Consider the following 25,699-nt stretch of genomic DNA (forward strand, 5'->3'; position numbering starts at 1 on the left):
AAGAGAGCAAAGGATGAGGTGAGGAGAAGCCTTATCGATAACTATGCCCAATTTAAGAACTCGATAATATCTAGGTTGTGCATTTAATTAATGAATTGAAAATTTGATGCCTTACAACCTAAATATATTGGTGTAAGAATATGGTTATCTCAAGATATATGGGCTCAAGAGATTTTATGACAAGTATATTGATAATAAGTATGCTCTCCTTAATGTATGAGATTAAGGGCTATCTCTATATTGATTACAACCAATTAGTGAAGTCATATTTCATTAAATGAAAAAATTATCTAAGTTTAAGAGGTTGATGTTGAAACCTTTTGGAGTGTTTTGTGGTGAAAGTGATTTTCATCACGAAAACAAAAATAAATAAATTAATGGAACAAAAAATGCAAAGTTTGAATTCTTGAAATAAGTTCAACTGCACTATGATAATGTGAATGGTTACGGGGCATGTATATGCCTTTTATTGGAATTTCATTATTGGAATTCCATTAATAGTATAGCATGAGTAACAATGAAGACAGTTTAAACAATTTTTTTTATCCCACTTCTTACACGAAGGACAAGATTTATGGTGGTGAATAAATGTTGTTCTAGATAATCTTACTTATGTCTCTACTTGTCAACCAAAGAGAAATGATCTTACATAGGAAGTGGATTTGTTTTATATTTATATGATATGATACTACGTGATATTGTAAAGGCAAATCTATGTGACATCGACAAAAATTATATGCTATAAAATACCTATGTAGTAGTTCATCCCTACCAACCAGGGTACCCAAGTTAGAGCTAAATTTTTGAGACATGTACATGTAGAAAGGGGAATTTTACTTAAGATACAATTAGAATCATTATATAATAACATTTTGTTAGTAAGAAGGGGGCACTTGTAAATGATTTCAAACTTCTAAGATAATATATTACCTTCTCCCATATTATCCCTAGAGCTTGGAAAATGTTGACATCATTCAATTTTTATTGATACAATGACAAGTAGGTTCTGAGGCATATAATTCTTCTAATTTTTTCGCTGAAATTCTAATATTATTTACTAAAATATGATAATTTAATCCTTGGATTATTATGGGCCAATAAATTGTTTAATAAAGGCCCAAAACTATTGTGAATATTTTTTGTAAAATTTTGACTAATAATTACTTGTTTTAGTACTAAAGGAGATGAGTAAAGTGAAAAAGTAAGTGAAGAATTTTAGTAGTCAAAAGAGATGGCACAACATAACATGGAGGAAACCTATTGCATTAAAAATGAAAATTAGATGAAAGGAGGCACACATAAAATCCCTCGATATAAAAGAAACAATGAGAATAGTAAAGTAGGAATTCAAAGTTGTAGGGTAGCCAATAGAAGGTTCAACATGGCACAAAATAAGCAAACAAAGCTAAATGTTTTGTTATTACAAATTCCATCCATGGTAAGTAAAAATTTGCTGTAAGGACTAGCTAACAACAATGTATAAAGATATCACTCTAGAAAGATACATAGCCCATCTAAAATCTAGATGCATAGGATAGCTACTAGTAATGTAGCAATTTTTTTTTCTAAGAAGAGGAATTGTGGTACTAAGTTAGAAATTTCTAGTGAGGACTCCTCAATGGGTTCCTCTAATGACACTAATATTTATTCTCACAGAAATAGGTAGATAAAACATTATGGGAATCCCTTACCAAAGGAGTTTAAGAAAGCTAAACTTCTTACTCTTGATGGTGAAACCAATAAAGGTTAGGAAGAATAAGATGCATTTTAGGATTGAAGAGGTACTATAAGATATATGATTAATCATGAAATATGAAAGCCTAAGTGACAATATTCAACTTGAATGGAAGGGTTTACATATGGGGGGAATACCTCAAAAATTTCAAGGGGATTAATTAAAGGAAGATGTCATGGAGACAATTTGAGAAATATTTTTGAAATAAGTACTTGTTGAAAAGATATTATGATGGAAAAGTTAGAGAGTTCCATGAACTTAAGGTAGGATAGGTGACCATAGATGATCATGTCAACAAGTTCACAGAACTTTTTATCACTTGCATTAAATTTTCAAGGATTGAAAACTATGGCCACATGAATCAAATTTTCATTTGGAACCACACTCAAGGAAGGAGCTTCGGAATTGAACGCACAAGGAAAAATAATTTAAATCAAAACATGGTTCCCACTTAAGTCTGGACCTAACTGCACACTGTTAGTGTCAGTGTCTTCACACTTCCATCGGTGATCAAATTTCTCTTTTGCATGCATATTAGGTGTCTCATTTGATCAGCTGCATTCCATTAGGTCATGGATCAACTAATGGTAGTGGTTTCATGTCAGTTTCCCTCATGACATCCACCTGCTGACCTATTTACACATTTTTTTTAGTCATTCACAGTCATCCTGTTTCATTTCATGTATAACAACTAGTCCTAGGGTTTAGTCCCATTAGGTCTTAGGGTTTGTCAATCATGCTCAAATAAAGAGGTTAGCAGGCACATGAAGGTTCATAAAGTCATAAGTTTACTTCTGATATGCTCAATAAATCTTTTTCACCTCAAAACTCTATTTTGAGGTGAAAACAGAGTATTTTTCTATTTTAATGATTTTCATGTAAATTCAATTATTTTTATATGTAATAAGCACTCAACAGCTGTTCCTGGTCACCATGCCAATTCCTGCCACTGCAAAAGCAAAAGTATCAAGACATCAGTCCATCAAATTGCCAAGAAAAAGAGTCAAACTTCAAACTGAAAAACAAAGTTTTTGAAAAAGTTACCAAGACTTTAGAAAAGTGGGTTTGAAATGAAGAAAGATTAAAGTGTAAGATATATAAAGCAAAATCATGGTAGAATGTCATTTCATTATAAAAATGGTCAAATGGAGAGCTAAAATCGCATTTTGAAGGAAGGGTGAGCAAAAAGGGAAGAAAAATCAAAATTTGGTGCAAGTTTGCTTAGCACTGTGCATCATAAGGGTGCTACGCATCAGTCACTTTTCTCCTTCATTAAAATACACTGGCACTGTGCATCAGGCCAGCGCTACGCATTGGGTGGACCACGCTGCACATTGAGCTGCCAAGGTTCTAATTCACCCAAATTCATCCTCCATCAACTCTTTTGCTGCATTCACCTCCTAACAAGTAAGTGTCAATACATCCTAAGCTTAAATAGGGTTTTTCATGTTTGGTTCATGATTTTTGCTTCCTAAAGGTCAAACCCTAGCTTGCCTCTATACTCTATTTCACATCATTGCAAAACCACAATCCCTTGTCCCTTTTCCCAACTTCATTGCACTAAAACTACCCCTTGATTCTATTTTCCCTTTCCCTATTTTCCCTAAGAAACTAATCCCCTTTATCAAACCCTAAGTCCCTCATACATCAAAACCCTAGCTCCCCAAATCCTTCCCTTCATTCCCCTACCTCATCTCATTACTATTGTTCCATTTACAAAATCTCTTCATACTCACCTTTTTGTTCCCACCTATTATCCATTATTCACCATATCATCACCACATTATCTCATAGAGACAAGCATGGAAAGAGGCAATGAATCAAATTTTGAAGAGGACACGCTTAGTGATAGCTCAAGAGAAAGAAATTTGCAGCAAAGGAAGCCTCACAAAGGTGGAAAAATCATCAGGGAGGAACCTATCAGCATGAGTGAACTCCTTGCTTGCCCACTAGCCACCACATGTTTCAGATATCAGTCCTGTTTTGAGTTTTGTGAAATGGTTGAGAGGGTCAAATTTCACCATGAGTTAGCAAGGCAGTTTGTGATAAACATGGATAACAATATGGTACATCTTGCTGGGGTAAACTTCACTCTTTCACCAACTATCATTGCAGAGGCCACAAGAATTCCAGATGTAGGGGAAAAGTGGAACAAAAGGCAAAATATTAGTAAGCAACATTATGAGCCTTATATCAAGGCCAAGTACCATGGCAAACTCAGCAGGGTGTTTCCTTTTAAATTCCTGGAGGACCGGTATGTTCCACTCATGAAACTTATCATTAAATACTTTACATGTGAGGGTAGGTTCTCCAAACTTTATGCCTACCACATCAAATTTCTCATGCACTTCACCAGGGTCAGAATGATGAGCATCCCTTATTTCATATGTAAAAACATAGAGAGGATGACAATGATTACAAAGAGAAAACCATATCCACAGCAACTCAACAGCATTTATCATTTTTCTATTATCAAAATTATTGTTTTGCAGCAGATCACTCAGTTTGGAATGCCATGGGAAAGTTTCATTGCCCATGAGTGCTTCAAGGGGCCTCAAATATTTTCAGATCCCCAAGAGGAAGGTGAACCTTTCGGGCAACAAAAGGAGCCTGAAAATAAAATAGAGTAGGTCCTTGTGTTGGTTACCTATGAAAGAGGCACTAGGATTCTCTTTGCAGCTGCCAAGTGAGTACTATCTCCACAAGGAGTGGAAGGGGTCTCGCCTTCATCTACAGACCACAGGCAAATGCTATATCCACCTAGAGTGGAAGGAGCTTTGCCTTCTTCTCCAGCTAAACAGGTACAGGTTGGGCAGCAACAAAAGGGAAGAGATAAAGGAAAAGAAAAGATGCATGAGGATGATCCTAGTGATGGACAAGAGAGAGATTTTGTCCTTGTTGGCCATGAGGAGACACAAGGAGTAGATGTCATTGACTTGGATTCTCAGGTTCCAAGAACTGTCAAAGACATGATCATCAAGGAGCAACAGGATGAAATAAAAGCCTTGAAGGTTAATTTAGAGAGGGATAAATGGGTCATCAAATATCTTGAGCAAGAAAACAAACAGTTGACTGACAAACAAGACCTCATGGAGTTACAAATAATCAAAGAGAATTGGCAAAAGGCAAGGAAGGCAAAGGTCAAAATGACCTCCATTGAGCAAGAAATTGAGAATGACCGAGAAACTTGGTTAGAGAGGGTGAACAGTCACCTTGAGAAGTTGCTAGAGAAGGCCAATAAAGAAAAGAAAATTCTTCACCATATGGCCTATCATTACTTGACCTGGAATAGAATATGCAACATAAGGATTAAGCAACTTAAGGCAAGATTAAGGAAGGCCTTAAAAGGAAAAAAGAAGGATGAAAAGCTCAAAATTTTGGCTGATGTGACTTTAGCCCAACAAAGTAACCCATGATGTAGCTTTGAGCCAAAATTGGGCAAATTTTGAGATAATTTTGTCATTTTCCAATTTTTGAATTAGAAACACAAAAAATTTCGGCTAATGCGTAGCACCACCAGTGATGCACATTGAATTGGTGCATCCTCTTGACAAATAACTTATAGATTTGGATTCAACATCAAAAAATAAGCAAAACCAGAAAGTTTCATCAAGTTTGGAGAATATCTTGGCCACCAAAAGGGAAAAAAAACTCAAAAAATGCTCTCTCTGCCACTTTTTGGACCCACAGGAAGCAGTCTTGGGAGAATTGATTTTTGAAGGGGCAAATAAACTCCAAATCAGAAAATTCAAACTGTTCCGGAAACTAGATAGGCAAAGCTTTCCAACAAGATATCTTGGGCATGATTGGATGAAGTGGAAGGCCTCCAAAAGAAGTCTTGGAGCGGCACTGCACATCAGGCTCACGGTGCTGCGCATCAGGCACATTTTTGTCAATTTTGTCTAAAAGTCAAATTTCGCCTAGTTTCTTCAGCAGTTGACTTCTTCTTCTTTTCTTGGTAAATTTGTGATGGTAAATGATGTAATGTGATGTAAATTTGATGAAAAATGACTTGAGGGGGTAGATACATCAATGAAAAGTGGTTTAAAACTGAATGTATCAGTTTCCTTGGTTTTAGAGGCAAGCTGTTCCACTGCCTATTTTCTTGCTCCTAGTTTAGATGTAGTTGAAATAGCTCCTTGACTCATGGATTCGACCCCTAATGAATAGCATGAGTTGTTTGATGGCTATATTATGTTTTCTCTTAGTCATTTGTAATGGTTGGACTTTGGTGGAAGTGGTGGCACTCATTAAACATTTGTATCAATAGTTTGGCAAGGAATAAAACTTGGTTTCACAGCTATTTTTGTGGGATTATTGTGACAATGAGTTTATGTATTGTTTCTTCTTTGTAATTAGTTTTTCTTATGTTTTATATGTATCCAAATCCATCTTTCTCTTCTAAAACTAAATGAATCAAGGTGAATGGAAAAAATACATTGTTGTGCTTTGTCTTGGGAATGCATTTGGTTTTCAGTGTTTTCAACTGTTTGAAGAGGATTCATAGTTTATTTATTCCCTACCCAAGTCCTCAGCTGTCTTAATATACCATATTAATCCATTTCTAGTACATAAACCCTTGTTTACTTCACCCCACAAAACATGACTATATCCCTGAGTTGATTTCCCGGACCCAATCTACCTTCTCCAATTGATCCAGCAACCAAAACCTAAAAATCAAACCAGAAACCCTAAGCTACTATAGCTAGCATAAAATCTACATTAAATTCAGTCATCTCAAGCCCTAATTGCCAATATCCTAATTGAGATTGACAAGGAGAGAGCCCTCTCTTGACCTGGTAGGGCTAGCTACCAGGTTAAGCGCGGTTTGATGTTACCCTAGACTTGCCTTCCTTTAGCCTGAGGTAGATCTAGGCCCTAACACACACAAATAAGGTAATCAGATCGACACCATTCTAAGAGGGGGTTAAATATTGTGCACTTCACGAAGAAATTGTCGTCCATTATAGATCAACGACCCTCCTTAACTAGTTCGGCGGGCGGGATTTGCGCAGATGTTAACCCACAAGAGCTCCCTGGGGTTGAAAATTCAATATGTGATCCGATGGCTAGGATTCATTCCAGGGGTGAGAGAGGGGCTCATCTGCCCACGAGCTGACCTGTTGAAGTACAGTGGGGACCACCCGCCAGGTGGGCTACCCCCATTGGCTTCGTATGTCAAGAGAGCACAATATAGAAGGTAAAGGTAAATTGGCGATCCCCTGTCCTGCTCTCCAACCCTCGTTTCCTGACCAATACCAACACACCATGTACCCCATCCTTGATGATGTCATGACCATGCCATGTGGCCCTTCTTGCTATAAAATTATCCCCACTCCCACCTCCTTTTTCGAAAGTTACTCTACAGTTCCTGGTGCAACCCTCCCCATCAGTCACTTGCATAAGTCCTCCTGTTCGAGCACCCAGATCACCCAAATATTTCCTCCTGACGTCGTTTTCAACTGCTCCTACGGATTCTAGGTAACCCATCCACCTGTGGTTTGTGCTTGTTTCTTGTTAAAATGAAACAAACAACACCCGAAACTCCCAAAACCCATGAGGTCAAGTCCTCTTCGAGCCTTGCACCCTTAATGGACAATAAGGGCCAAATTGCAAACCTAGCAAGTGCTTACCACCTCGCTGACCTTCTCATTGAGCTATTCATGAACCATATAAGGTGGGAAGATACCTTTCAAGTAATTGATTTTGACTTGTATTTCTAATTCTCACCTTCAATCCATCACTTCCACAAATTTGTTTCTTGGTTGATTGCGACATACTTTGACAAGAAGAATCAGTTTGTCTCCACCTATAGAACTAAAATACTTGAAATAATGCCCGAATTGATTCAGAAATACCTAATTTTCCTTGTCTCTCCTACGATGCATTCATTTACTAACATTACCCTAACCCATCATTTTGTTACTCTTCCCCTTGATGAACAACAATCCTTCTTGAGAAAAGTCCTAGCTCCGAGAGTGTAATCCATACCCATGGCAGGTATTTCTTAGTTACCCTCCTCAATGGACCTATTCAGCCCATTATTTTTGAAATCGCGTGTTTATTGGGGGAAGACAATGCCTAGATGACCAACAAGGCCATCTTTGGATTTTTACTCCAATAATGCAACCCAGTTGTTTGTATGATACCTAGTCTTACTTGTCTACTGCCATATGCTTCTAGCTTCATTACTTTCCCACCACCTCTTATTTTCTCTATTATTCACTTTTGTTCTACTTGTTTATGTAGATCCACATCGAAGAGTTTGATTGTTTAGGTCTTAGCATGATTTCTCGCAACAAGCAAAGGAATATTGCCTTTGATTGGAATATTTTGGTTAGGAGAAGACCTGATATTGGTGGGTACTTTCAGTTCATATCAACATGTATGTCCATTACATACAGAATTATCCATGGGATTTCTCCACCCAAAATTCCCCCCTAACAGAAAGAGCTTCTCCAACTTAGAAAAGATGCTATGGTAGGGGATTGGTACCTTTATGAGAATTACATGGAGATTAGGGTTTATGGTTACGAGCTCCTTCCCTACCACCTACCTATATTGATGCCCATGAGAGCCTTTTCCCTAGAATCTATTACACAACTCCTTAGTGTATACCTGCTCCATTTCGTTCCTACAAAGAAGGGATATATCTTTACAATGGGACAACCTGTGGGTCCTTTTGTGGTGAATACAAGACATGCTTTTAAAATAGTTGAAGCTTTACTTGAAAAAATGGATTTTGAGAAAGAAGACACCTAGCACTATGATCCAAAGGGTGTCATTGCCCGAAGGAGAGAATAGATAAAACCACCAATTATGTACATGAGCCCACGCCCAAAATTAAATGGAAAGCTAATTTTGATTCATGGCCTCTTAATACAGAAATGGAGTCTGGGTTCCCAGAAACAACGGATAAAGCCTAAAAAAGGACCGTTGACCAAGCTAGGGATACCGAGGTGGAGGAAGAACATATAAATAAAAATGCTAGAAGTCAATACCTTGAAGAAGAAGAATATTTTGTAACCAAGCTAATGGAAATAGGGCTAGACCAGCTGGGTTTTCAGGTGATATTAGAGGATCCACCACCAACTACAACTTCATCTTCTGCAAGGGTAATAGTCTCGAGCACTCAGGAAGGTGTTGCTTCCACTGGATCAAGTTGGCATGTTGGAAAGGCCATTGAGGAAAACAACAGGAAATTTAAGGAGAACATGCAAAAGGTAATGGCTTCCCAATCAATATCCTATCAAACAAGACTATTGGCTGCTATGGACCTGGAGAGGAAGCAGATGAAGTTTTCATTACAACACGCTTCAGCACAATCTTTACCTTCAGGTCCTCAATTTAAAAACTTGGATGTGTCTCTAAATTTGGAAAGTGTCCCCTTATCGAATAAAATAAAATTTCATAAATAAGTGGGAAAAATGTTGTACAATGATCTCAATAAGAATGCTATGACCATTAGTAGAGCTGAAACATTACTAGAAAATGTTACAAATAAGTTAAAACTAGAGAAGGCCAACTTGTGAGCCCTACACATAAGATTTGATAATAAAGTTGGGGGTGAAACCAGAGGACAAAAAAACAATAGTAGCTCTTCTTCAACAATCTCGAAAGGAGATCCAGGGATTGAGACATAGGTTGAAGATGCCAAGTGGTGAACATGTATAGTCTAAGGAGTTGGCTCAGGTTAAGAGAGAAAAGGAGAACCTAATCAAGGAGGTGGTTGAAAGAAACCATGAGATAGTTTTCCTCAAGCAACAATTGGCTGAACTTCAAGAAAAAATGAACTCTCATGTGTGTGTGGTGGTTGTACCCAAAGATCTATAAAATCATACCGAGAAACTCTCCAAGGCCTTGATTGAGCTACAACTCCTGGAAGGGGAGTTGAAGAAGGTGCAAAGAGACTTAGATTCGGCTAGTGCAAGTCTAGCTCAAAAGGAGAAACAGTTGGAGGTTGCAATGAAAAACGTGGAGCTCATCAAAAAACATTTGTAGTTAGTGACTTAGGAGGTTACTGAGATAAATGAAAAGGTAAAAGGGAATATGTCCCTCTTGGAAGAAGGACAACTGATTTGGGACGAGATCATTGAGGAGATGAAGAACAATTGAGAGCACGTAATGTTGATGCATGAACAAAAGGTTGCAATAAAGGATTTCAAGCACTACATCATGGACACCAAAGAGGAAGACAAGAGGAATTCTCAGATTGCCAAAAGCTTTATACGGTTTGTAAATGAGAGGCCAAATGATGAGTTGAGGCCCATCAATGTAGTGGATAGAGTCAACACTATAATGGAGATATCCAAAGTAATCCTGAGAGAGGAAGTTATGATCAAAGTTGAGTAGTTCCTTTAAGTAGTATTAAAATAAGTGGCCACCTTCAATGCCGAATTATACAGGGTGGTCCAAGAAGGATTAACCAACTACTTAGAACCTCTCAGGGAGATAATCCCTTGGGAACAATACAATGAGAAACTTGTTGAATCTAAATGCAAGGTGGGTTTATCTCATGAGAAAATTGCAACTCTCAAAGGGAAAACAATGATGAATTTCCTGAAGAAGGAATTCCAATTGCTGGGAATGGTGAGGAGTCTTTTTCATCATAGGATAAGTTATGATGGTATAATCAATCTAAAGGTCAGTTATCAATGATTCTTCTCTGCTCCTCATCCAAATCTAGCACTATGGCAACGATGTGAGCATTTCTTTAATCCACCAGTTGTCTGAATCGTTGAACCGTCGACACAACGTACTCAACAACATGCTACACTGACCCATCATCCTTGAAGATATTTCGGATTATGTTGATTATGACATCTTATTTGAATATTTTATTTTACTTGCACTTTTAAGTTGTATTTTGTTCTATTTAGTTTGTTACTCTTAAGCTAAGTACAATTGTGTTATCAAACATGCTAAAATTTTGATGTGCCTAGTCATCATGATGAGATCGAGAAATTAATATTTTGTAACAACTGCTCTCATTCTAAGAGGTCCTATAACAATAGTTTGAGGAAAGAAGCCAAAGATTGAGAATTCTTGGTAGGAACTCTTTTCTAGTTTTCATAAGAAATGTTATGGATCTCGATGCATGTATGCTTCTCTGGAAATTAATGGAAATTTTTTTGTGACTTCGACTTATTGGGTTCATAGTATGTTCTCTATTTTGTGAGTTTACATACATGTTGAATGTTCTTATTAGATCTCATGTAAAGTAGTAGGTGGATATATTTCTCATAAAAATACAGATTCATTTAAATCAGATGTTGATGAGTAATTCTTGTATGGATATGGAAATCAAGTCTTTAAAAGCTCTCCATGTATATTCACACCTCATAAACATTTTTCTTGCTCACGTTTCTTTCTAGACTGAGATGTATGGGATTCTTAAATTTTTAAGCTCTGTATGTTGGGTTTTATTTCTATTTTCTTCTTCTATTACACCTTTTAAATAGCTGATTAGCTACAAGATCCAATCAAAATTAGCCACCAGAGATTTATGAATATCATTCCTATGGAGTATTATGTATATCATCCCCTACATCGCATCTCTTATGAATGGTTCTGAATCAACCTCATTTGAATTACATGGAAGAGTAAAAGTGCTATGAGTTTCCACTGAAATATGATAGCAGTTACTAGGATGTCCTAGGCACTAGTCTCTTTTCAACCCAGAGACTATCTCTATGAGTGACAACATCTTCTGGCACCATTTCTGGGGAATAGATTAGAAACAATTTCCCTGGGTACGACATTTATACACTCTTTGATAAGGTGAGAAAAGAAGTGTGGGTTGTAGATCCCTCACCTTGGCAACTCCACTGTCTAAATCTAAGTTGATCGCAACCAGAGGACCTAGGAGAAACTGCGCAAGGAAATAGGAGGCTTGGAGGACTGGAGGAAGGCATATGTTGTGTATATTCAATCTATGAGCAGCATTGAGGGATTGTAATGAGAGTTGGATAGCTTGTGAGCTAAATATTTTTGTAATCCGGAGATATTTCCACTTGTATGATAATACAAAGATCGAGGTTTTTAGCTGAGGCCTTCTCTAGAGTATTCTTCTGTGATCATGTGTGATTGATTTCTCATTCTCTGTTATATGTGTTCTAATTGATCTTGCTCAAAATCTATTAAGCTTCTGCAAGTTTTTTTGTAGAAATAGATCAAGTATTTTGCTTTAGTATATTGCATTATCACGTGATCTACAGTGGGAAATTCTACATGGTATCAGAGAAAAGGTCATCAAAGAAAATTTTCCACTGTAGATCACCTGATAATGCAATATACTAAAGAAAAATACTTGATCTACTAATACAAACAAACTTGCGGAATCTTAATCGATTTTGAGCAGGATCAATTAGAACACATATAATAGAGAATGAGAACCAATCATACATGAAAACAGAAGAATACTCTATGGAAAGCCTCAACTAAAAACCCCAATCTCTGTATTATCATACAAGTGGAAATATCTTTGGATTACACAAAGCTTTAGCTCATAAGCTATCCAACTCTTAGTACAATCCCTCAATGCTGCTCATAGATTGAATAGACACAACATATGCCTTCCTCCAGTCCTCCAAGCCTCCTATTTCCTTGCGTAGTTTCTACTGGGTCCTCTGGCTGCCACTTGTGTGAATTCTCCTCTCACACAACTCACCAAACTCAGAAGTAATTGCCCAATCTCCAAGGAATAAATTCCCTCTGCATGCAAGAGATATCCTCAATGGAATATTCCTGCAACTGATAATTCATTGTCCCATCATCTAATTTCAACTGGGTCTCTGACTAAACTGATATGCATGAGTTATTTATGAGAGAATATTCAGTTATCTATAGTGCAATAGTTACATGCATGCATGCATTAACTAACTGAACTCACAATCATTTCCACAAATTGTTGGAACTAATCTAACTAGACTTAACTCAGTTAACTGAGATAACTAATTATAACTCAAAGTACAACTCATCTTGATCACTTTAATTAAGGGATAACTTCCTCAATCAAAGGGAAAACTATTGCATGTCTTCACATAGACTTCATGTTTGATTTTCTCCAACTAATTAACTCAAGATGAATTAATTAATTATTTTTCAAACCGCTGCTAAGATCAAATTCGAATTTTAATTCCCAATTTTAGTTTAGGGACTAACTAAAATTGGAATGTATCTCAAAATTCTATTTATAGCAATGCTATCTTTAGCACTTCTATGTTTAGCATTTCTTGTTGTTATTTTCAACACTCCCTCTCAACAAGAAAGGGATTATTTATCACCCCAATCCTATCTTTACGGAACTCGAATTTTCATTTTGACAATGCCTTAGTCAAAATATTTGCATCCTGTTCCTCGGTCGAAACATACAGCAGCAACATGATCCTCTTCACCACACAGTCTTGAAGATGATGATACCAGATATTGATGTGCTTGGAACTTTCATGAAATACTAGATTCTCAGAGAGTTTGATAAAACTCTGATTATCGCAATAGATCACAGTTGGATCCATCCTCTGACCAAACAATCCAACTATAATTTTCCGTATCCAAATGGCCTCATATGCTGCTTGACTGGCAACCATGTATTCAGCCTCTGTTGAGCTAAGTGCAACTGACCTCTGTTTCTTGCTATACTAAGAAACTGCAGCTGAACCAAGGTTGAAAATTCCTCCTAAAGTGCTCTTCTGGTCTAATGGACTCCCTGCCTAATCTTCATCGATCAAGCCCTGAAGCTTCACTCCCTCTATCTGTCTTTACCATAATCCATACTGAGATGTGCCTCTAAGGTATGTCAGCACATGCTTCGCTGCCTTCCAAAACATCTTTGTAGGCTGAACCATAACTTGACTCAGCTGGTTCACCGCAAAGCACAAATCTGGTCGTGTGTTCACAGATACACCAATGAACCCACAAGCTGCTGATAAACAGCAGCAGCTACTACCTCACCTGAAGTAGCATCCTCCTTCCTCCAGTTACCTACTAGAGGAGTCTGCATGGGCTTGCACTTCTCCATGTGGAATTGCTTGAGTATCTCATTGGCATACTTGCCTTGAGACACAAATACTTCCCCATCTTTCTGCCACACTTCCACGCCTAGAAAGTAGTGCATAAGACCCAAGTCTTTCATCTCAAACTCTTTTGCAAGGTCCTCCTTGCAAGACTTGATCAACTGATCATCACCTATCAATATCAGATCATGAACATAAAGAAAAATTATCAATGTCTTATCTTCTACCATGATGTGGTAAAGGTTCACATCTGCTTCACTCTTGGTGAAGCGCAACCTGGTAAAATAGTTGTTGATCTTGGTGTACCAAGCACGAGGTGCTTAATTCAGCCTGTACAAAGCTCTCTTGAGTCGGCACACATGCAACTCATGATCGAAGGTCTCAAAACCTTTCAGCTACTCAATGTACACCTCTTCCTCAATATTTCCTTTGAGGAATGCAATCTTCACATCCATCTGATGGATCTTCCAACCCATCTACGGTGATAGTGCCAACATCGATCTGATAGATGAGTACCTTGCTACAGGAGAAAAAGTCTCATCATAATTGATCCCCTCGACTTGTGAGAAACTACGAGCAACAAACCTTTCCTTATGTTTCTCCACACTGCCATCAGTTGCTTGCTTTACCTTGTAAAGCCATTGGGAGCTCACCACTGACTTGTCCTCCAGTCTTGGGACAACATCCCAAAAACTGTTTCGAACTATGGAGTCATACTCCTCCACCATAACATCAACCTAGACTGGCTACTTCACTACTTCCTTGAAGGAAGATGGTTCGGACTCTACACACTCCCCAACCAGGGCCATGTATCCAGTGTACCACTCGGGTGATCTCCTCTATTTGCATTGAGAGGATGGCTGTCCCACATTCTCTCTCGCATCCATCACCAATCTGTCATCTTCCCTTGAGCTTTTCCACCCATCTCTAGAAGACTCTGCATGAGTGGATGTCTCCACTCCTGGATCCTCTGCATGCGGCTGCTCCGCATCAGTCTAAGGCTCCTCCTCCTTAGGAACCAAAAGTTCCTCCTCTGCATGCAACTTGACCTCCCTCTCAAGGGAAACTCACATCACTTTCTGCTCGTCAAAATTCAATTCTTTGCATACCACTATCCTCTAACTAGTAGGCAAGAACACTCGATAGTTTTGGGGTGTATCAGTGTACCCCAAAAGTATCGCCAACTCATCAGTTGGATCTAGCTTCTTCTGGGCATCTTTGGTCACATGGAAATAAACCGATGATCCCAATATCCTGAAGTGACTCCATTGGTGTCTTCATCTGTAGTATATGATACGGGCTTCTATTATGCAAGTATATTGCTGTATTGCATGTCTCAGCCCATAAATGAAGTGGTAGACTTTGGTCATGTAGCATCACCCGCGCTGCTCCCACAATCGTTCTATTTCCTTTCGGCCACCCCATTCTGCTGTGGGTTATGGGGTGCTGTCAACTCCTGTTTAATTCCTTCTACTGTACAGAAGTCCTTAAACTATTGGGAGTCATACTCTCCACCATTGTCACTTCGCAAGGCCCTTATTCTCTTTCCAGATTCTTTCTCTGCCAAGGTTTTGAACTCACAAAACCTTGAGAAGGTTTGATCCTTTTTCTGCACGAAGTAGATCCAACATGTATGAGAAAAATCATCAATGAAAATAACATAGTACCTTTGTTTAGCGGTGGAGGCTGTAGAGAATGGTCCACACACATCTGTATGAACTCACTCCAGGATTGCTCCAGCTCTACTGTCTCGATCTTGAAAGGAAGATTTTGCATACTTACGCAAGGTACAACCTTTGCATGTATCCACTTGCTCCAGTTTTCCCTTGGGAAGTTCAGTAGAAATATGTTGCATGATCTTCAAGGCCCCATGTTGCAAGTGGCCCAATCTTCTATGCCATAGCTCACCAACATCTTGGCTCTGCACCAACTCTACTTTGGAACTCAATGTAGCACAATTGTCTACCTCTAGCTTGTAGATATTCTTTACTCGAATCCTGATCCTCTTGGTTTGTCCAGTGTCAATATGCCTCAGGAATGCCTTTCCTTTACTAAAGACTACATCATGGCCTTTGTCTTCCAACATAGTGACAAACGCAAGATTCTTCTTCAGACCTGGCACATACTTTACATCAGTCAGGGCGAGAGGAGCTCCATGCTCCCTTTGAAACACAACTGTACCTTCACTTGAAACAGGTACTTTCCATCATCACCCATCTCGATTGCACATCTGGAGGTCCTTCTCCTCCAAGGTATTGAATACACTCTTATCACCTTTCCTGTGGAATGAGGCTTCACTGTCCTGGTACCAAACACACCCCACCATCGATGAAACCATGCATGTGATGAGGGTGAAATCCAATTCGAGCTGTGAGGCTGGTGCTTCACCATCAAATCCCTTCGAGGATCCTTTCTTGGATTTCTTCTGTGGACAATTCGTAGCATAATGGCCCACCTCATGACAATGAAAGCATCTCACTTTCCATTTGTCAATCTTCTTCCCACCATGGGAAGAACTCGATAATGGGACGCCTTCCCTTTCCCTTTCCTTGCCTTACTCACTAAGGTTAGATTTTCTTCACCATATTGCTTTGATGAAGATCCATCTCTGGTGCTTCTTATTATCTCCTCCTACATTAGATCCGACCAAAGTCATTCCAAATCTAGCAGTTTCTCTCTTCCATTTACCGAGTCTTGGTAGCTATGCCAACTCTTAGGAAGACGAAGGAGAGCAAGACTCACCATGTCATCATCGGTTGTCATGATCCCTACACTTCCAAGCTCATCCCTACAGGTGGTGAGCTTGTTTAGATATGTAGAGATCGTGTCACCCTTTTCACACTTGATTTTCCGAAGCTTGTCTTTCAGCACCAGCTTCCTCTAATCGCTGTTGCTCTAATATAGATCCTTCAATGTTTTCCACATTGAAAATAGTGTCTCCTTCCCATGGAGACTCGAGACAATGTGGCTTCAAACTCCCTCTAGAAGGATTCTCCTTGCTCTAGCCACACATTTCTTCCATTCCGCCAATTCTTGGGCATTAGTAGCTACTGGCTTGGAGACTTCTTGATCAATGAAGTCCTTCAAACTGTTGTCCTCTAATACCACTTCCATGCGATCCTTCCAGGCTATATAATTTGAGCTACCATCAAGGGCATACTCAGGTCTCAAACTGTTGAACGCCATTGGTGAAATTTGAGATGTGATAAGAATTTGAACTCTATAATCAGGAACTTCAAACTTTGAACTTCTCCCTTCTTTGTATACTATTCTTCGCTTTAGTCACCTTTGCTCCGATACCATGTAGAATTTCCCACTGTAGACCACTTGATAATGCAATATACTAAAAGCAAAGTACTTGATCTACTTCTACAAACAAACTTGCGGAAGCTTAATCGATTTTGAGAAAGATCAATTACAACACATTTAACAGAGAATGAGAAATCAATCACACATGAATAGAGAAGAATACTCTGGGGAAAGCCTCAGCTAAAAAACCCGATCTTTGTATTATCATACAAGTGGAAATATCTTCGGATTACACAAAGCTTTAGCTCACAAGCTATCCAACTCTCAATACAATCCCTCAATGTTGCTCATAGACTGAATAGACATAACATATGCCTTCCTCCAGTCCTCTAAGGCTCCTATTTCCTTGCGCAGTTTCTCCTGGGTCTCTGGCTGCCACTTGTGTCAATTCTCCTCTCACACAACTCACCAAACTCAGAAGTAACTGCACAATCTCCATGGAATGAATTCCTTCTGCATGCAAGAGATATCCTCAATGGAATATTCTTGCAAGTGATAGTACATTGTCCCATCATCTGATCTCAACTGGGTCTCTGATTGAATTGACATGCATGAGTTATTTATGAGAGAATATTCAGTTATATGAGGTGCAGTATTTACATGCCAGTTCCACAAACTGTTGGAACTAATCTAACTGGACTTAACTCAGTTAATTGAGCTAACTAATTACAACTCAAAGTACAACTCATCTTGATCACTTTAATTAAGGGATAACTTCCTCAATCACAGGGAAAATTGTTGCATGTCTTCACATAGACTTCAGGTTTGATTTTCTCCGACTAATTAACTCAAGATGAACTAATTAATTATTTTTCAAATAGCTGCTAAGATCAAATTTGATTTTTAAATCTCAATTTTAGTTCAAGGACTAACTAAAATTGGAATGTATCTCGAAATGGTATTTATAGCAATGTTATTTTTAGCACTTCTATATTTAGCATTTCTTGTTGCTATTTTCAAGAGTTTCCACTCAAATATGATAGCAGTTTCTAGGATGTCCTAGGCACTAGTCTCCTTTCGACCCAGCGACTATCTCTATGAGTGACAACATCTTCTGGCACCATTTCTGGGGAACAGATTAGAAACAATTTCCTTGGGTACGACATTTATACACTCTTTGATAAGGTGAGAAAATAAGTGTGGGTTGTAGATCCCTCACCTTGGCGACTCCTGTCTAAATCTAAGTTGATCACCCTGGATTTTAAGAGGCCCCATTGTTACAGGGAAAAGTGTCTACACAGAACTGCTTATCCCACTAAGGTGTGATAGCTACCTTAGAAACAAACAAAGTAAAGCTACTTTCGTTTTTCCTTTATGAAATATAGATGAGAGAAGAACAAAGAAGACGAACCTCTGTCTTGCGCTAATCTCCTAGTTCGATTCCTCTCTCTCTTGATAGTCTTTCGCTACTTGTTCCCTTGCATGCCCAGCTTCACAGAGTACGTATAAGATCACAATAGCATAGCACTATACAAGAACATGGATCTATAATCATAAACAATCTAGGATCAGATGTAAATTGACCATAAAAATGCAGAAAACATAAATGACACAAGAGTATGGAGGAAAACTTGAATAGCTTTTATTGATAAAAAAGAAAGAGCTAAGGGAGTTACAACTAGTTGTTCTGACCCAGCATCATCCTCTCAGAAAGGAAGCCCCTCTTCACCTCATACAAAGCTTAGATCACCCAACAATCTGATGTTGTCTCAAGAAACCAACAACGATTCCTTACAATATGCAAAATTCCAGCCTCTGGATCTCTGGGATGAGGGATCCATATATCGATATCTGTAAGGGAGATGAGTCAGCTTGTGATTTGATTAGTGTCTTCCCTCTGATAGTTCTTGCTTCCACTTGGAGATTGATGATATCTTACTCATCCTTGGTCAAATTCAGAGAGGCAAGTGTCACAGGAAAAGTTTCTAGAAGTTTCCATGCCTCTCCACCTCGCGGAATGACACTTCCATTTGTCACTTCTCGCCCATCGCACCCCATAGAAGGGATTTTTGAAATGCAATGCACCCACACAGTGTATTTAGGTGAGATGCAACGCACTTTGCCTATGGAGCAGCTGAAATGATCCTGTTTTGACCAGTTCTGAGCAGTTTTTCATGGAGAACTTCTGGGAGAAGCTGTAATCAGTTGACCTTGTTCCTTTAGTGGTTAGAACAACACTTTTAGGGACTTAGGAGCCCTTGGTTTATGGAAATTTCATGCTTGGGGTTGTAGTGCCCAAAAATGTCTATAACAGTTGCCCCCTAAAGCATGAGGTCGTTAATCTTTTGATGTCGGGTGAAATGCTTTATTATGAGGATCCGAAGTTCTTTCAAGCTTGGAGGAGACCTATAATAAGATACAATACAATACATTATCTTCATAATATTTTCATGATCTAGCTGAGGTGGGCATCCCCATGCTCAGATTTATAAATTCATTTTCATGTACATAGGACAGACAGTCGTCTGAGTGTAGACTGATGATTCTGGTAGAGTCATCATCCCTTTGATTGGATGATTATCTGTGCAGCAATGATGTACATTTGATGTCTTTATTTCCCTGAATATATATCGCAGCCCGGATGGATGAAACTAGATCCGGGGTCTTCAATCTCGTTCGATCTTCACTCGAAGTACAAATCTATCCATGTGAGAAATGTTCTGGAGTCGAACATGGAAAGACATTGCCTGATTACCAGCCAATGATGTAAGCTGTTAACAGGCGCGAGAGGAATCACTGATAATGATATTGACCCTCAAGGTACTGCAGTACAATTTATGTGGTGTGAATAAAGGACCTAGCGTCGAACACCACACAAAATCTTTCAGTCAAAGGCCATTGATGTAAACCTGTCGCCGGAAGTGAGAAACTTGCCATTGAGGCATGCAAGCTTCAAAGTACTGACAGGGGTGTTCCTAGATCGACTTCTTGGATAATGAGCTGATGTCGACAAGAAGCGATCTGTCACAAGAGGGCCTTAATGAATCCCACATCAATGACGCAGAACGGAGCAAATGATTTTAATGGAGGTGAAAACGATCTGATGACATAAGGTTTAGGGTGGCGGTCATGAAAGAATGGAGTATAAATGTATTGTAGCGGGTGAGACACAAGTGAATTCTCTTGAACATATCGGCGACACTGACATGATGGATTGGTAGCATTAACCCCAAATGTGGATGGTGTGATGGAACCATGGTGATGTTATCGGTGAATGAAACAACCCAACCCGACTTGGATGCAGAGTGAAAGTGTCATGTTCAAGAGCGACTTGCTACCAACAAAGTTTCTTCAAGTTTTCTTCCCAATTTTCCCCAATCATTGCTGACCAATACCTCTTTATTTTTTTCAAGCTTGAGGAGGATAACATATGCTTGTTCTATAATTTTCCCTTCGGGCAAACCCATCGCTATGTTTTAATGAGCCTAGCGATAGTGAAACTCGTTCTTGTTTGTTATGGACAAGTTTGTCGCTATTAAGTTTTAACGAGTTTAACGACAAATATAACTCGGTCCTTTTCAATTTTAGAGAGTCTGAAAAGGAATGTAAAGGAAACTCCGAAATTCATTTTTCGTCATCTAATCCCTTAAGTCCGAAAAAGTATAAAATAATACAGAAGGGATGAATTTTCGATACTTTTAACGAGCCGAACAAAACAAGCGCTCGATCTTTTTGTGTAATAATCCCTCAGGTCCAAAAAGATTAAAATTTAGAGGAGGGATAGCACTTCCGGTCCCTTTAACGAGCTAGAGAGGCCAATGGCTCAGCAATCTTTTCATATTTTACGAGTCAGTTGAAAAGAGCTTAAAGGAGACTCGTCTTTTGACGAATGAGTGATAAAATTGGGTAGCAGCTGATTCCAGGTAAGGTTTGGAATTTTCCAATCACGGCAGTGTTACAAGGATGGCTAGTGGTATCACTCTTCACAGCTATTCCTCAAAAGGGGTAAACAATCAAATGGAGGTGAATGATCGGCCAATACAGAGTGGAGGTGATGATGAGAACACAACCAAGGCTTTTAAAGGCTGAAGTACTACATTCACGGCGGTTATTTACCAGGAAATAGTTCATTTTTTAAAGAGCTTAAACGCTGGGAGAAACATTTGCTCATGACTTATGTTTATTTTTTAACGAGCTTGAACTATGTGCTAAAACTGCTCGATGCGGGTTTATTTTTTAATGAGCTTGAACCTTGCGGTAACACTGCTCGATACAACAATCACTTCTTGACTTTACCATAAATAGCTTTGTTCTTTCAAAGATTGTACTGCATTTTCAATTGCTTCATCAAACTAGTCAGAAATGAACAATATATGTTTCAAAAATGTGTTAGAACACTAATATTTTACTTCGAACTACGTAAAAAGTAATGTAAAAGTGCTTTTACCTCTCATTTTACCATTTCATCTGAACTTTGGTTTGTTGGAGCTTTGGAGGTGCTTTTCCCCCTTGATTTTCATCAGCTGATTTCGGGAGATTATGTGGACGATTCTCGGCGCCGTCTGGATTAGGTAGGAGCTAAACTTGAGCTCTTTCATTTCATGCTTTCCATTTTGCATTCTGAGCTTGATTCCTGGTTTTTCTGAGCCTCTAGGGTTTGAAAAACCGCCCTGGCTTCAACGAACCCCTTGTGTATCGAAATGTGCGTTGGATGTTGGCCTGTCTACTAGCCACCTGACATGCAACGCACCTAGAACACTACTGTAGGTGCGATGGGCGCAAGGAAGGAACTTTATGCACAGTTTTTGATGGAAATTTTGCCTGTTTCTCACCAAAATCAGGATCTAACTCTTCTCTTGTTTGTTTTCAGAGAATTTTGGAGCAAGATGACTATTACATGGCGAGAACGTGAGCATGAAGAAGAGGACATGATTGCTTTACATGATCCGGTTACAGTAAATGCACTACGGAACTATGGCTTGCTGAAGTTTTTCTGTATTTCTAGCATGAGACAACAAATCAAATTGCTGCAATATTTGCTCGATGCTTGGGATCCTACCAACCAAGTGTTCCAGATTAGGGGAAAATCCATCCCCTTGACTGTAGTGGACATCTATTTCTTGACTGGCTTGTCGAGGCGGGTTGCCCCCATCTCTTTATCAGGTTCGGCCCGAGGAGGTGAATTTGTGAGAGATTATGTTCGCCGGTATTGCAGAGAGGGATCTCAGCCGAGTAAGGACGGCAAGATCATCATCCGTGATGTCACTGATAGGTCCCTCAGGACTATTCTGTTCACTTTTGGTAGGATGGCTGGTGGTGCAGCTCTTCATGTAGCCAACTGATCTTATATGCAGTATGCCTTGGAATGTCTCCAACCGAAGGTGTTCAACTGGTGCGACGCAGTACTTCTTGTGATGAAAGAACATTTGACCAAGGTGAAGAGTGGGAGATTGAAGAAATTTGGTTATGGTTCTATCTTGACCGCCTTTGCCTTGGAAAAGATACCACTGATGCAGCCGCAGTATATTGCACTCGATTTACCTTCACCGACTGAACCACGTATGCAGAGATGGGTCGACCACATGTCTAGGCATGCTGGTCAGTCTCAGATTTCCTTTTCTGATACATTCTTCAGGTGGTTTGATCGTTAGGAGATGGTTTATTCCGAGTATCCATATGCTGGTATGGACTTTCGGGGTGATCCAGATTTAGTACTGCCGACTGGCGAACAGTGGGGCACCATTGGTAAATTCTTTGACCATATCCCTGTTTATCATTTTTCTTTCATAATGTCCTTGTGCTTTATTCTGTCAAGACTTAATCAAACTCATGTGTTCATGCAGATGTTGGTCCCGTTCAGCCAGTAGTATGCCTGAGAGTGCCAGCTGCCGCCCCAGCAGGAAAGGCTGTTGGAAGGGCTATCCTTCGCGACCTCGATGTGGCCGAGACTCTCACAGCATTACAGGAACAGGTTGAGGGCCTCACTCTTGGTATTCCAGATCTGAGGACTGACGAGTTGCCCTTGAGGTTGCAGCAGCATACTACTGGTGTGCCAAGGCGATGGACTCGGCTCTTACGCATGATCGCACAAGCTGTGACTTGCTATCACGAGTATCATTAGACTAGGGTGCCCCCTAGCGTTTTAAGTTTTGGGTCATTTGACCAATTTTGTCTTGGTTACAGAACATTATGTGTAAACCATAAACAGTTATATATATATATATATATATATATATATATATATATATATTTTGATTTTCGAAGTTTTATTTTGGTTAAGTTACATGATCCAAATGCAAATATTGATGGTATGCTTCTTTTTATAAATGTTGCAAATGTCTATCTAACACATAATTTGCCAATGAGTCAGTTAATGTGTTTAAGGTTCTGGAAATATGGTGATATTGAATAAAATGAAATTGTCTTTCCAAAATCTTAACCCTCAGGAACATGCGATAAACAGCTGGATTTCGGACAGAGTAGATACCAGTGAGTTGTAGTATGATGAGTTGTGAGTCTAGCCTGACAATCAGTCGGCGTATACCATGTGTGATGGCATCAGAGAGAATTTATATCAACGCGCTATATTCAGCGATGTTATTTGTTGATCGACCAATACATACCCCTCTGAAACTTACTAACTCACTGCTTGGATCAAAAATGGCCCAGGCCGCGGAAGATAGGTTCCGCAAACTATGACTCGCTCCGTCGGCATATCCAACACATGACTCCAATAGGTTTGACATCTGCAATAAATGTAAAAAGTGGATTACTCGACCAAAAAAAACACTTTAGCGAAAACAAAAACATAACAAAAGCATACAGGTTGCTATATTGAATCACACATAGTAACGCTTGAGGTACAACCCGTTACGAGGTTGTGCCAGTGGAATCCTATCATAATCCATTAACTCGTACGTTTCTTTTGCCAACACTCGCTTAACAATATAGGGGCCCATCCATAAAGACTTGAATTTACCTGCCCCCAATTTATCGAATTCTTGGTCATAAAGCAAGACCAAGTCACCTTCTGAGAAGACACGGGGTTTGACATTCTTGTTGAATTGTGCCTTGACTCGTTTCTTATGGGCTTCGTTAGCCAAAGCGGCATCACGATGGGTTTCATCCAATTGGATTAGTTCCAAGAAACGAGCCTCCTCTTTTGAAGTTCCGGGGAGAAGGTCAATTGCGAGTTTGAGGGACGAGATTTCACACTGGATTGGTAAGACTGCTTTTAGGCCATATACCAGTTGGAAAGGTGTAAACCCGGTTGCATTCCTTACTGATGTTCGGTAAGCCCACAAGGCTGAGTACAGGATTAGGTGCCAACTTCTTTTGTGAAGTCGAATCATCCTTTGCAGCATGCGCTTCAGGACATTGTTGATTGCTTCAACTTTTCCATTGGCTTGCGGGTAATATGGAGTAGAGCTGTTGTGAGACAACCCTAGTTTGATAGCTAATTCGACCATCATGTGATTGTGAAAATGTGATCCATGATCTATGACTATAGCTTGTGGGATGCCGAATCTGGTGACTACATGATTGAAAAAGAAAAGGGCAGTTGTTTCACCAGTATTATCTACTGTAGGCATCGCCTCGGCCCATTTGGTAAAATAGTCAACTGCGACTATGATATACTCATGCCCCCCGGTCGAGGTGGGGTTATATGTCATGAAATCGGTGCCCCATTTGGCGAATGGCCTGACAGCAACTATTGGCTGCAGAGGTGCGGGTGCTCTTCTGGTTTTGCTATCGAAAATTTGATAAGCATGGCAACTTCTGACTGTGGGTATGCAATCTTTGAACATTGTTGGCCAGAAGTATCCTACTCATAGAATTTTTTGCGCTGTAGCATAACTAGATTGATGCCCCCCACACGTGCCTTAATGGCAATCATTCAGGAATTTTTCGGCCTCCTCATGGGTGAGGCACCTTCTCAGAATCGTATCGATACCACGACGGTATAGTGTATCACCGACGATCATGTAGTCTTTTTATTGGTATCGAATACGTTTTTGTTTGGAGCTAGAGGTATTTGGCCTATATTTTTGGGTTTGGAGATAAATGATTATATCTCCATACTACAGATTGCTTGAAGATATCAGAAACAAATTTTCGTCCACGATTGTTTCTTCGGATGTTTCATCGTTGGACGACGATGGGAGATCGCATAATAATTCCGCGAAAACTAAAGCTTTCTTTGACTTGGATTTTACAAATTCCAGTTCAAACTCTTGTAGAATTGCTATCCATTTTGAATATTTTCCCCCTAGAAACTGTCGCAACAATATATAAGTCATGGGGTTGCAATATGACAGAATGGTAGTTTTTCGAAAGAGGATATAATGTCGAAATCTCTATATCGCTTGAACAGCTGCGAGCGCTAGCTTTTCAACATAAGAATATTTGCTTTCTGTATCATTTAAGTTCTTACTTAAATAATATATAGGATGTTCAATTCCGTTGTCTTCTTGAACTAAAACCATTGCGATGGTTATATCCGCTGCAGCCAGATACAGGTTAAAGTCTTTTTGATAATCAGGAGCATACATTAATGACGCTTTCATTAGGGATTCTTTTAAAGCATCAAAGGAAGCTTGTGCAACCTGATCCCAGACAAAGGGTACTTCCTTTTTCAAAAGACACGTATAACCTTTAGCAAGTTTGGCGTAATTTGGAATGAGCCTCCTAAGAAAGTTTG

This window comes from Pinus tabuliformis, chromosome X (genome assembly GCF_031772625.1).
Source record: "Pinus tabuliformis cultivar Carrire ecotype Pingquan chromosome X, CPIR1, whole genome shotgun sequence".
NCBI classification, from domain to species: Eukaryota; Viridiplantae; Streptophyta; class Pinopsida; order Pinales; family Pinaceae; genus Pinus; species Pinus tabuliformis.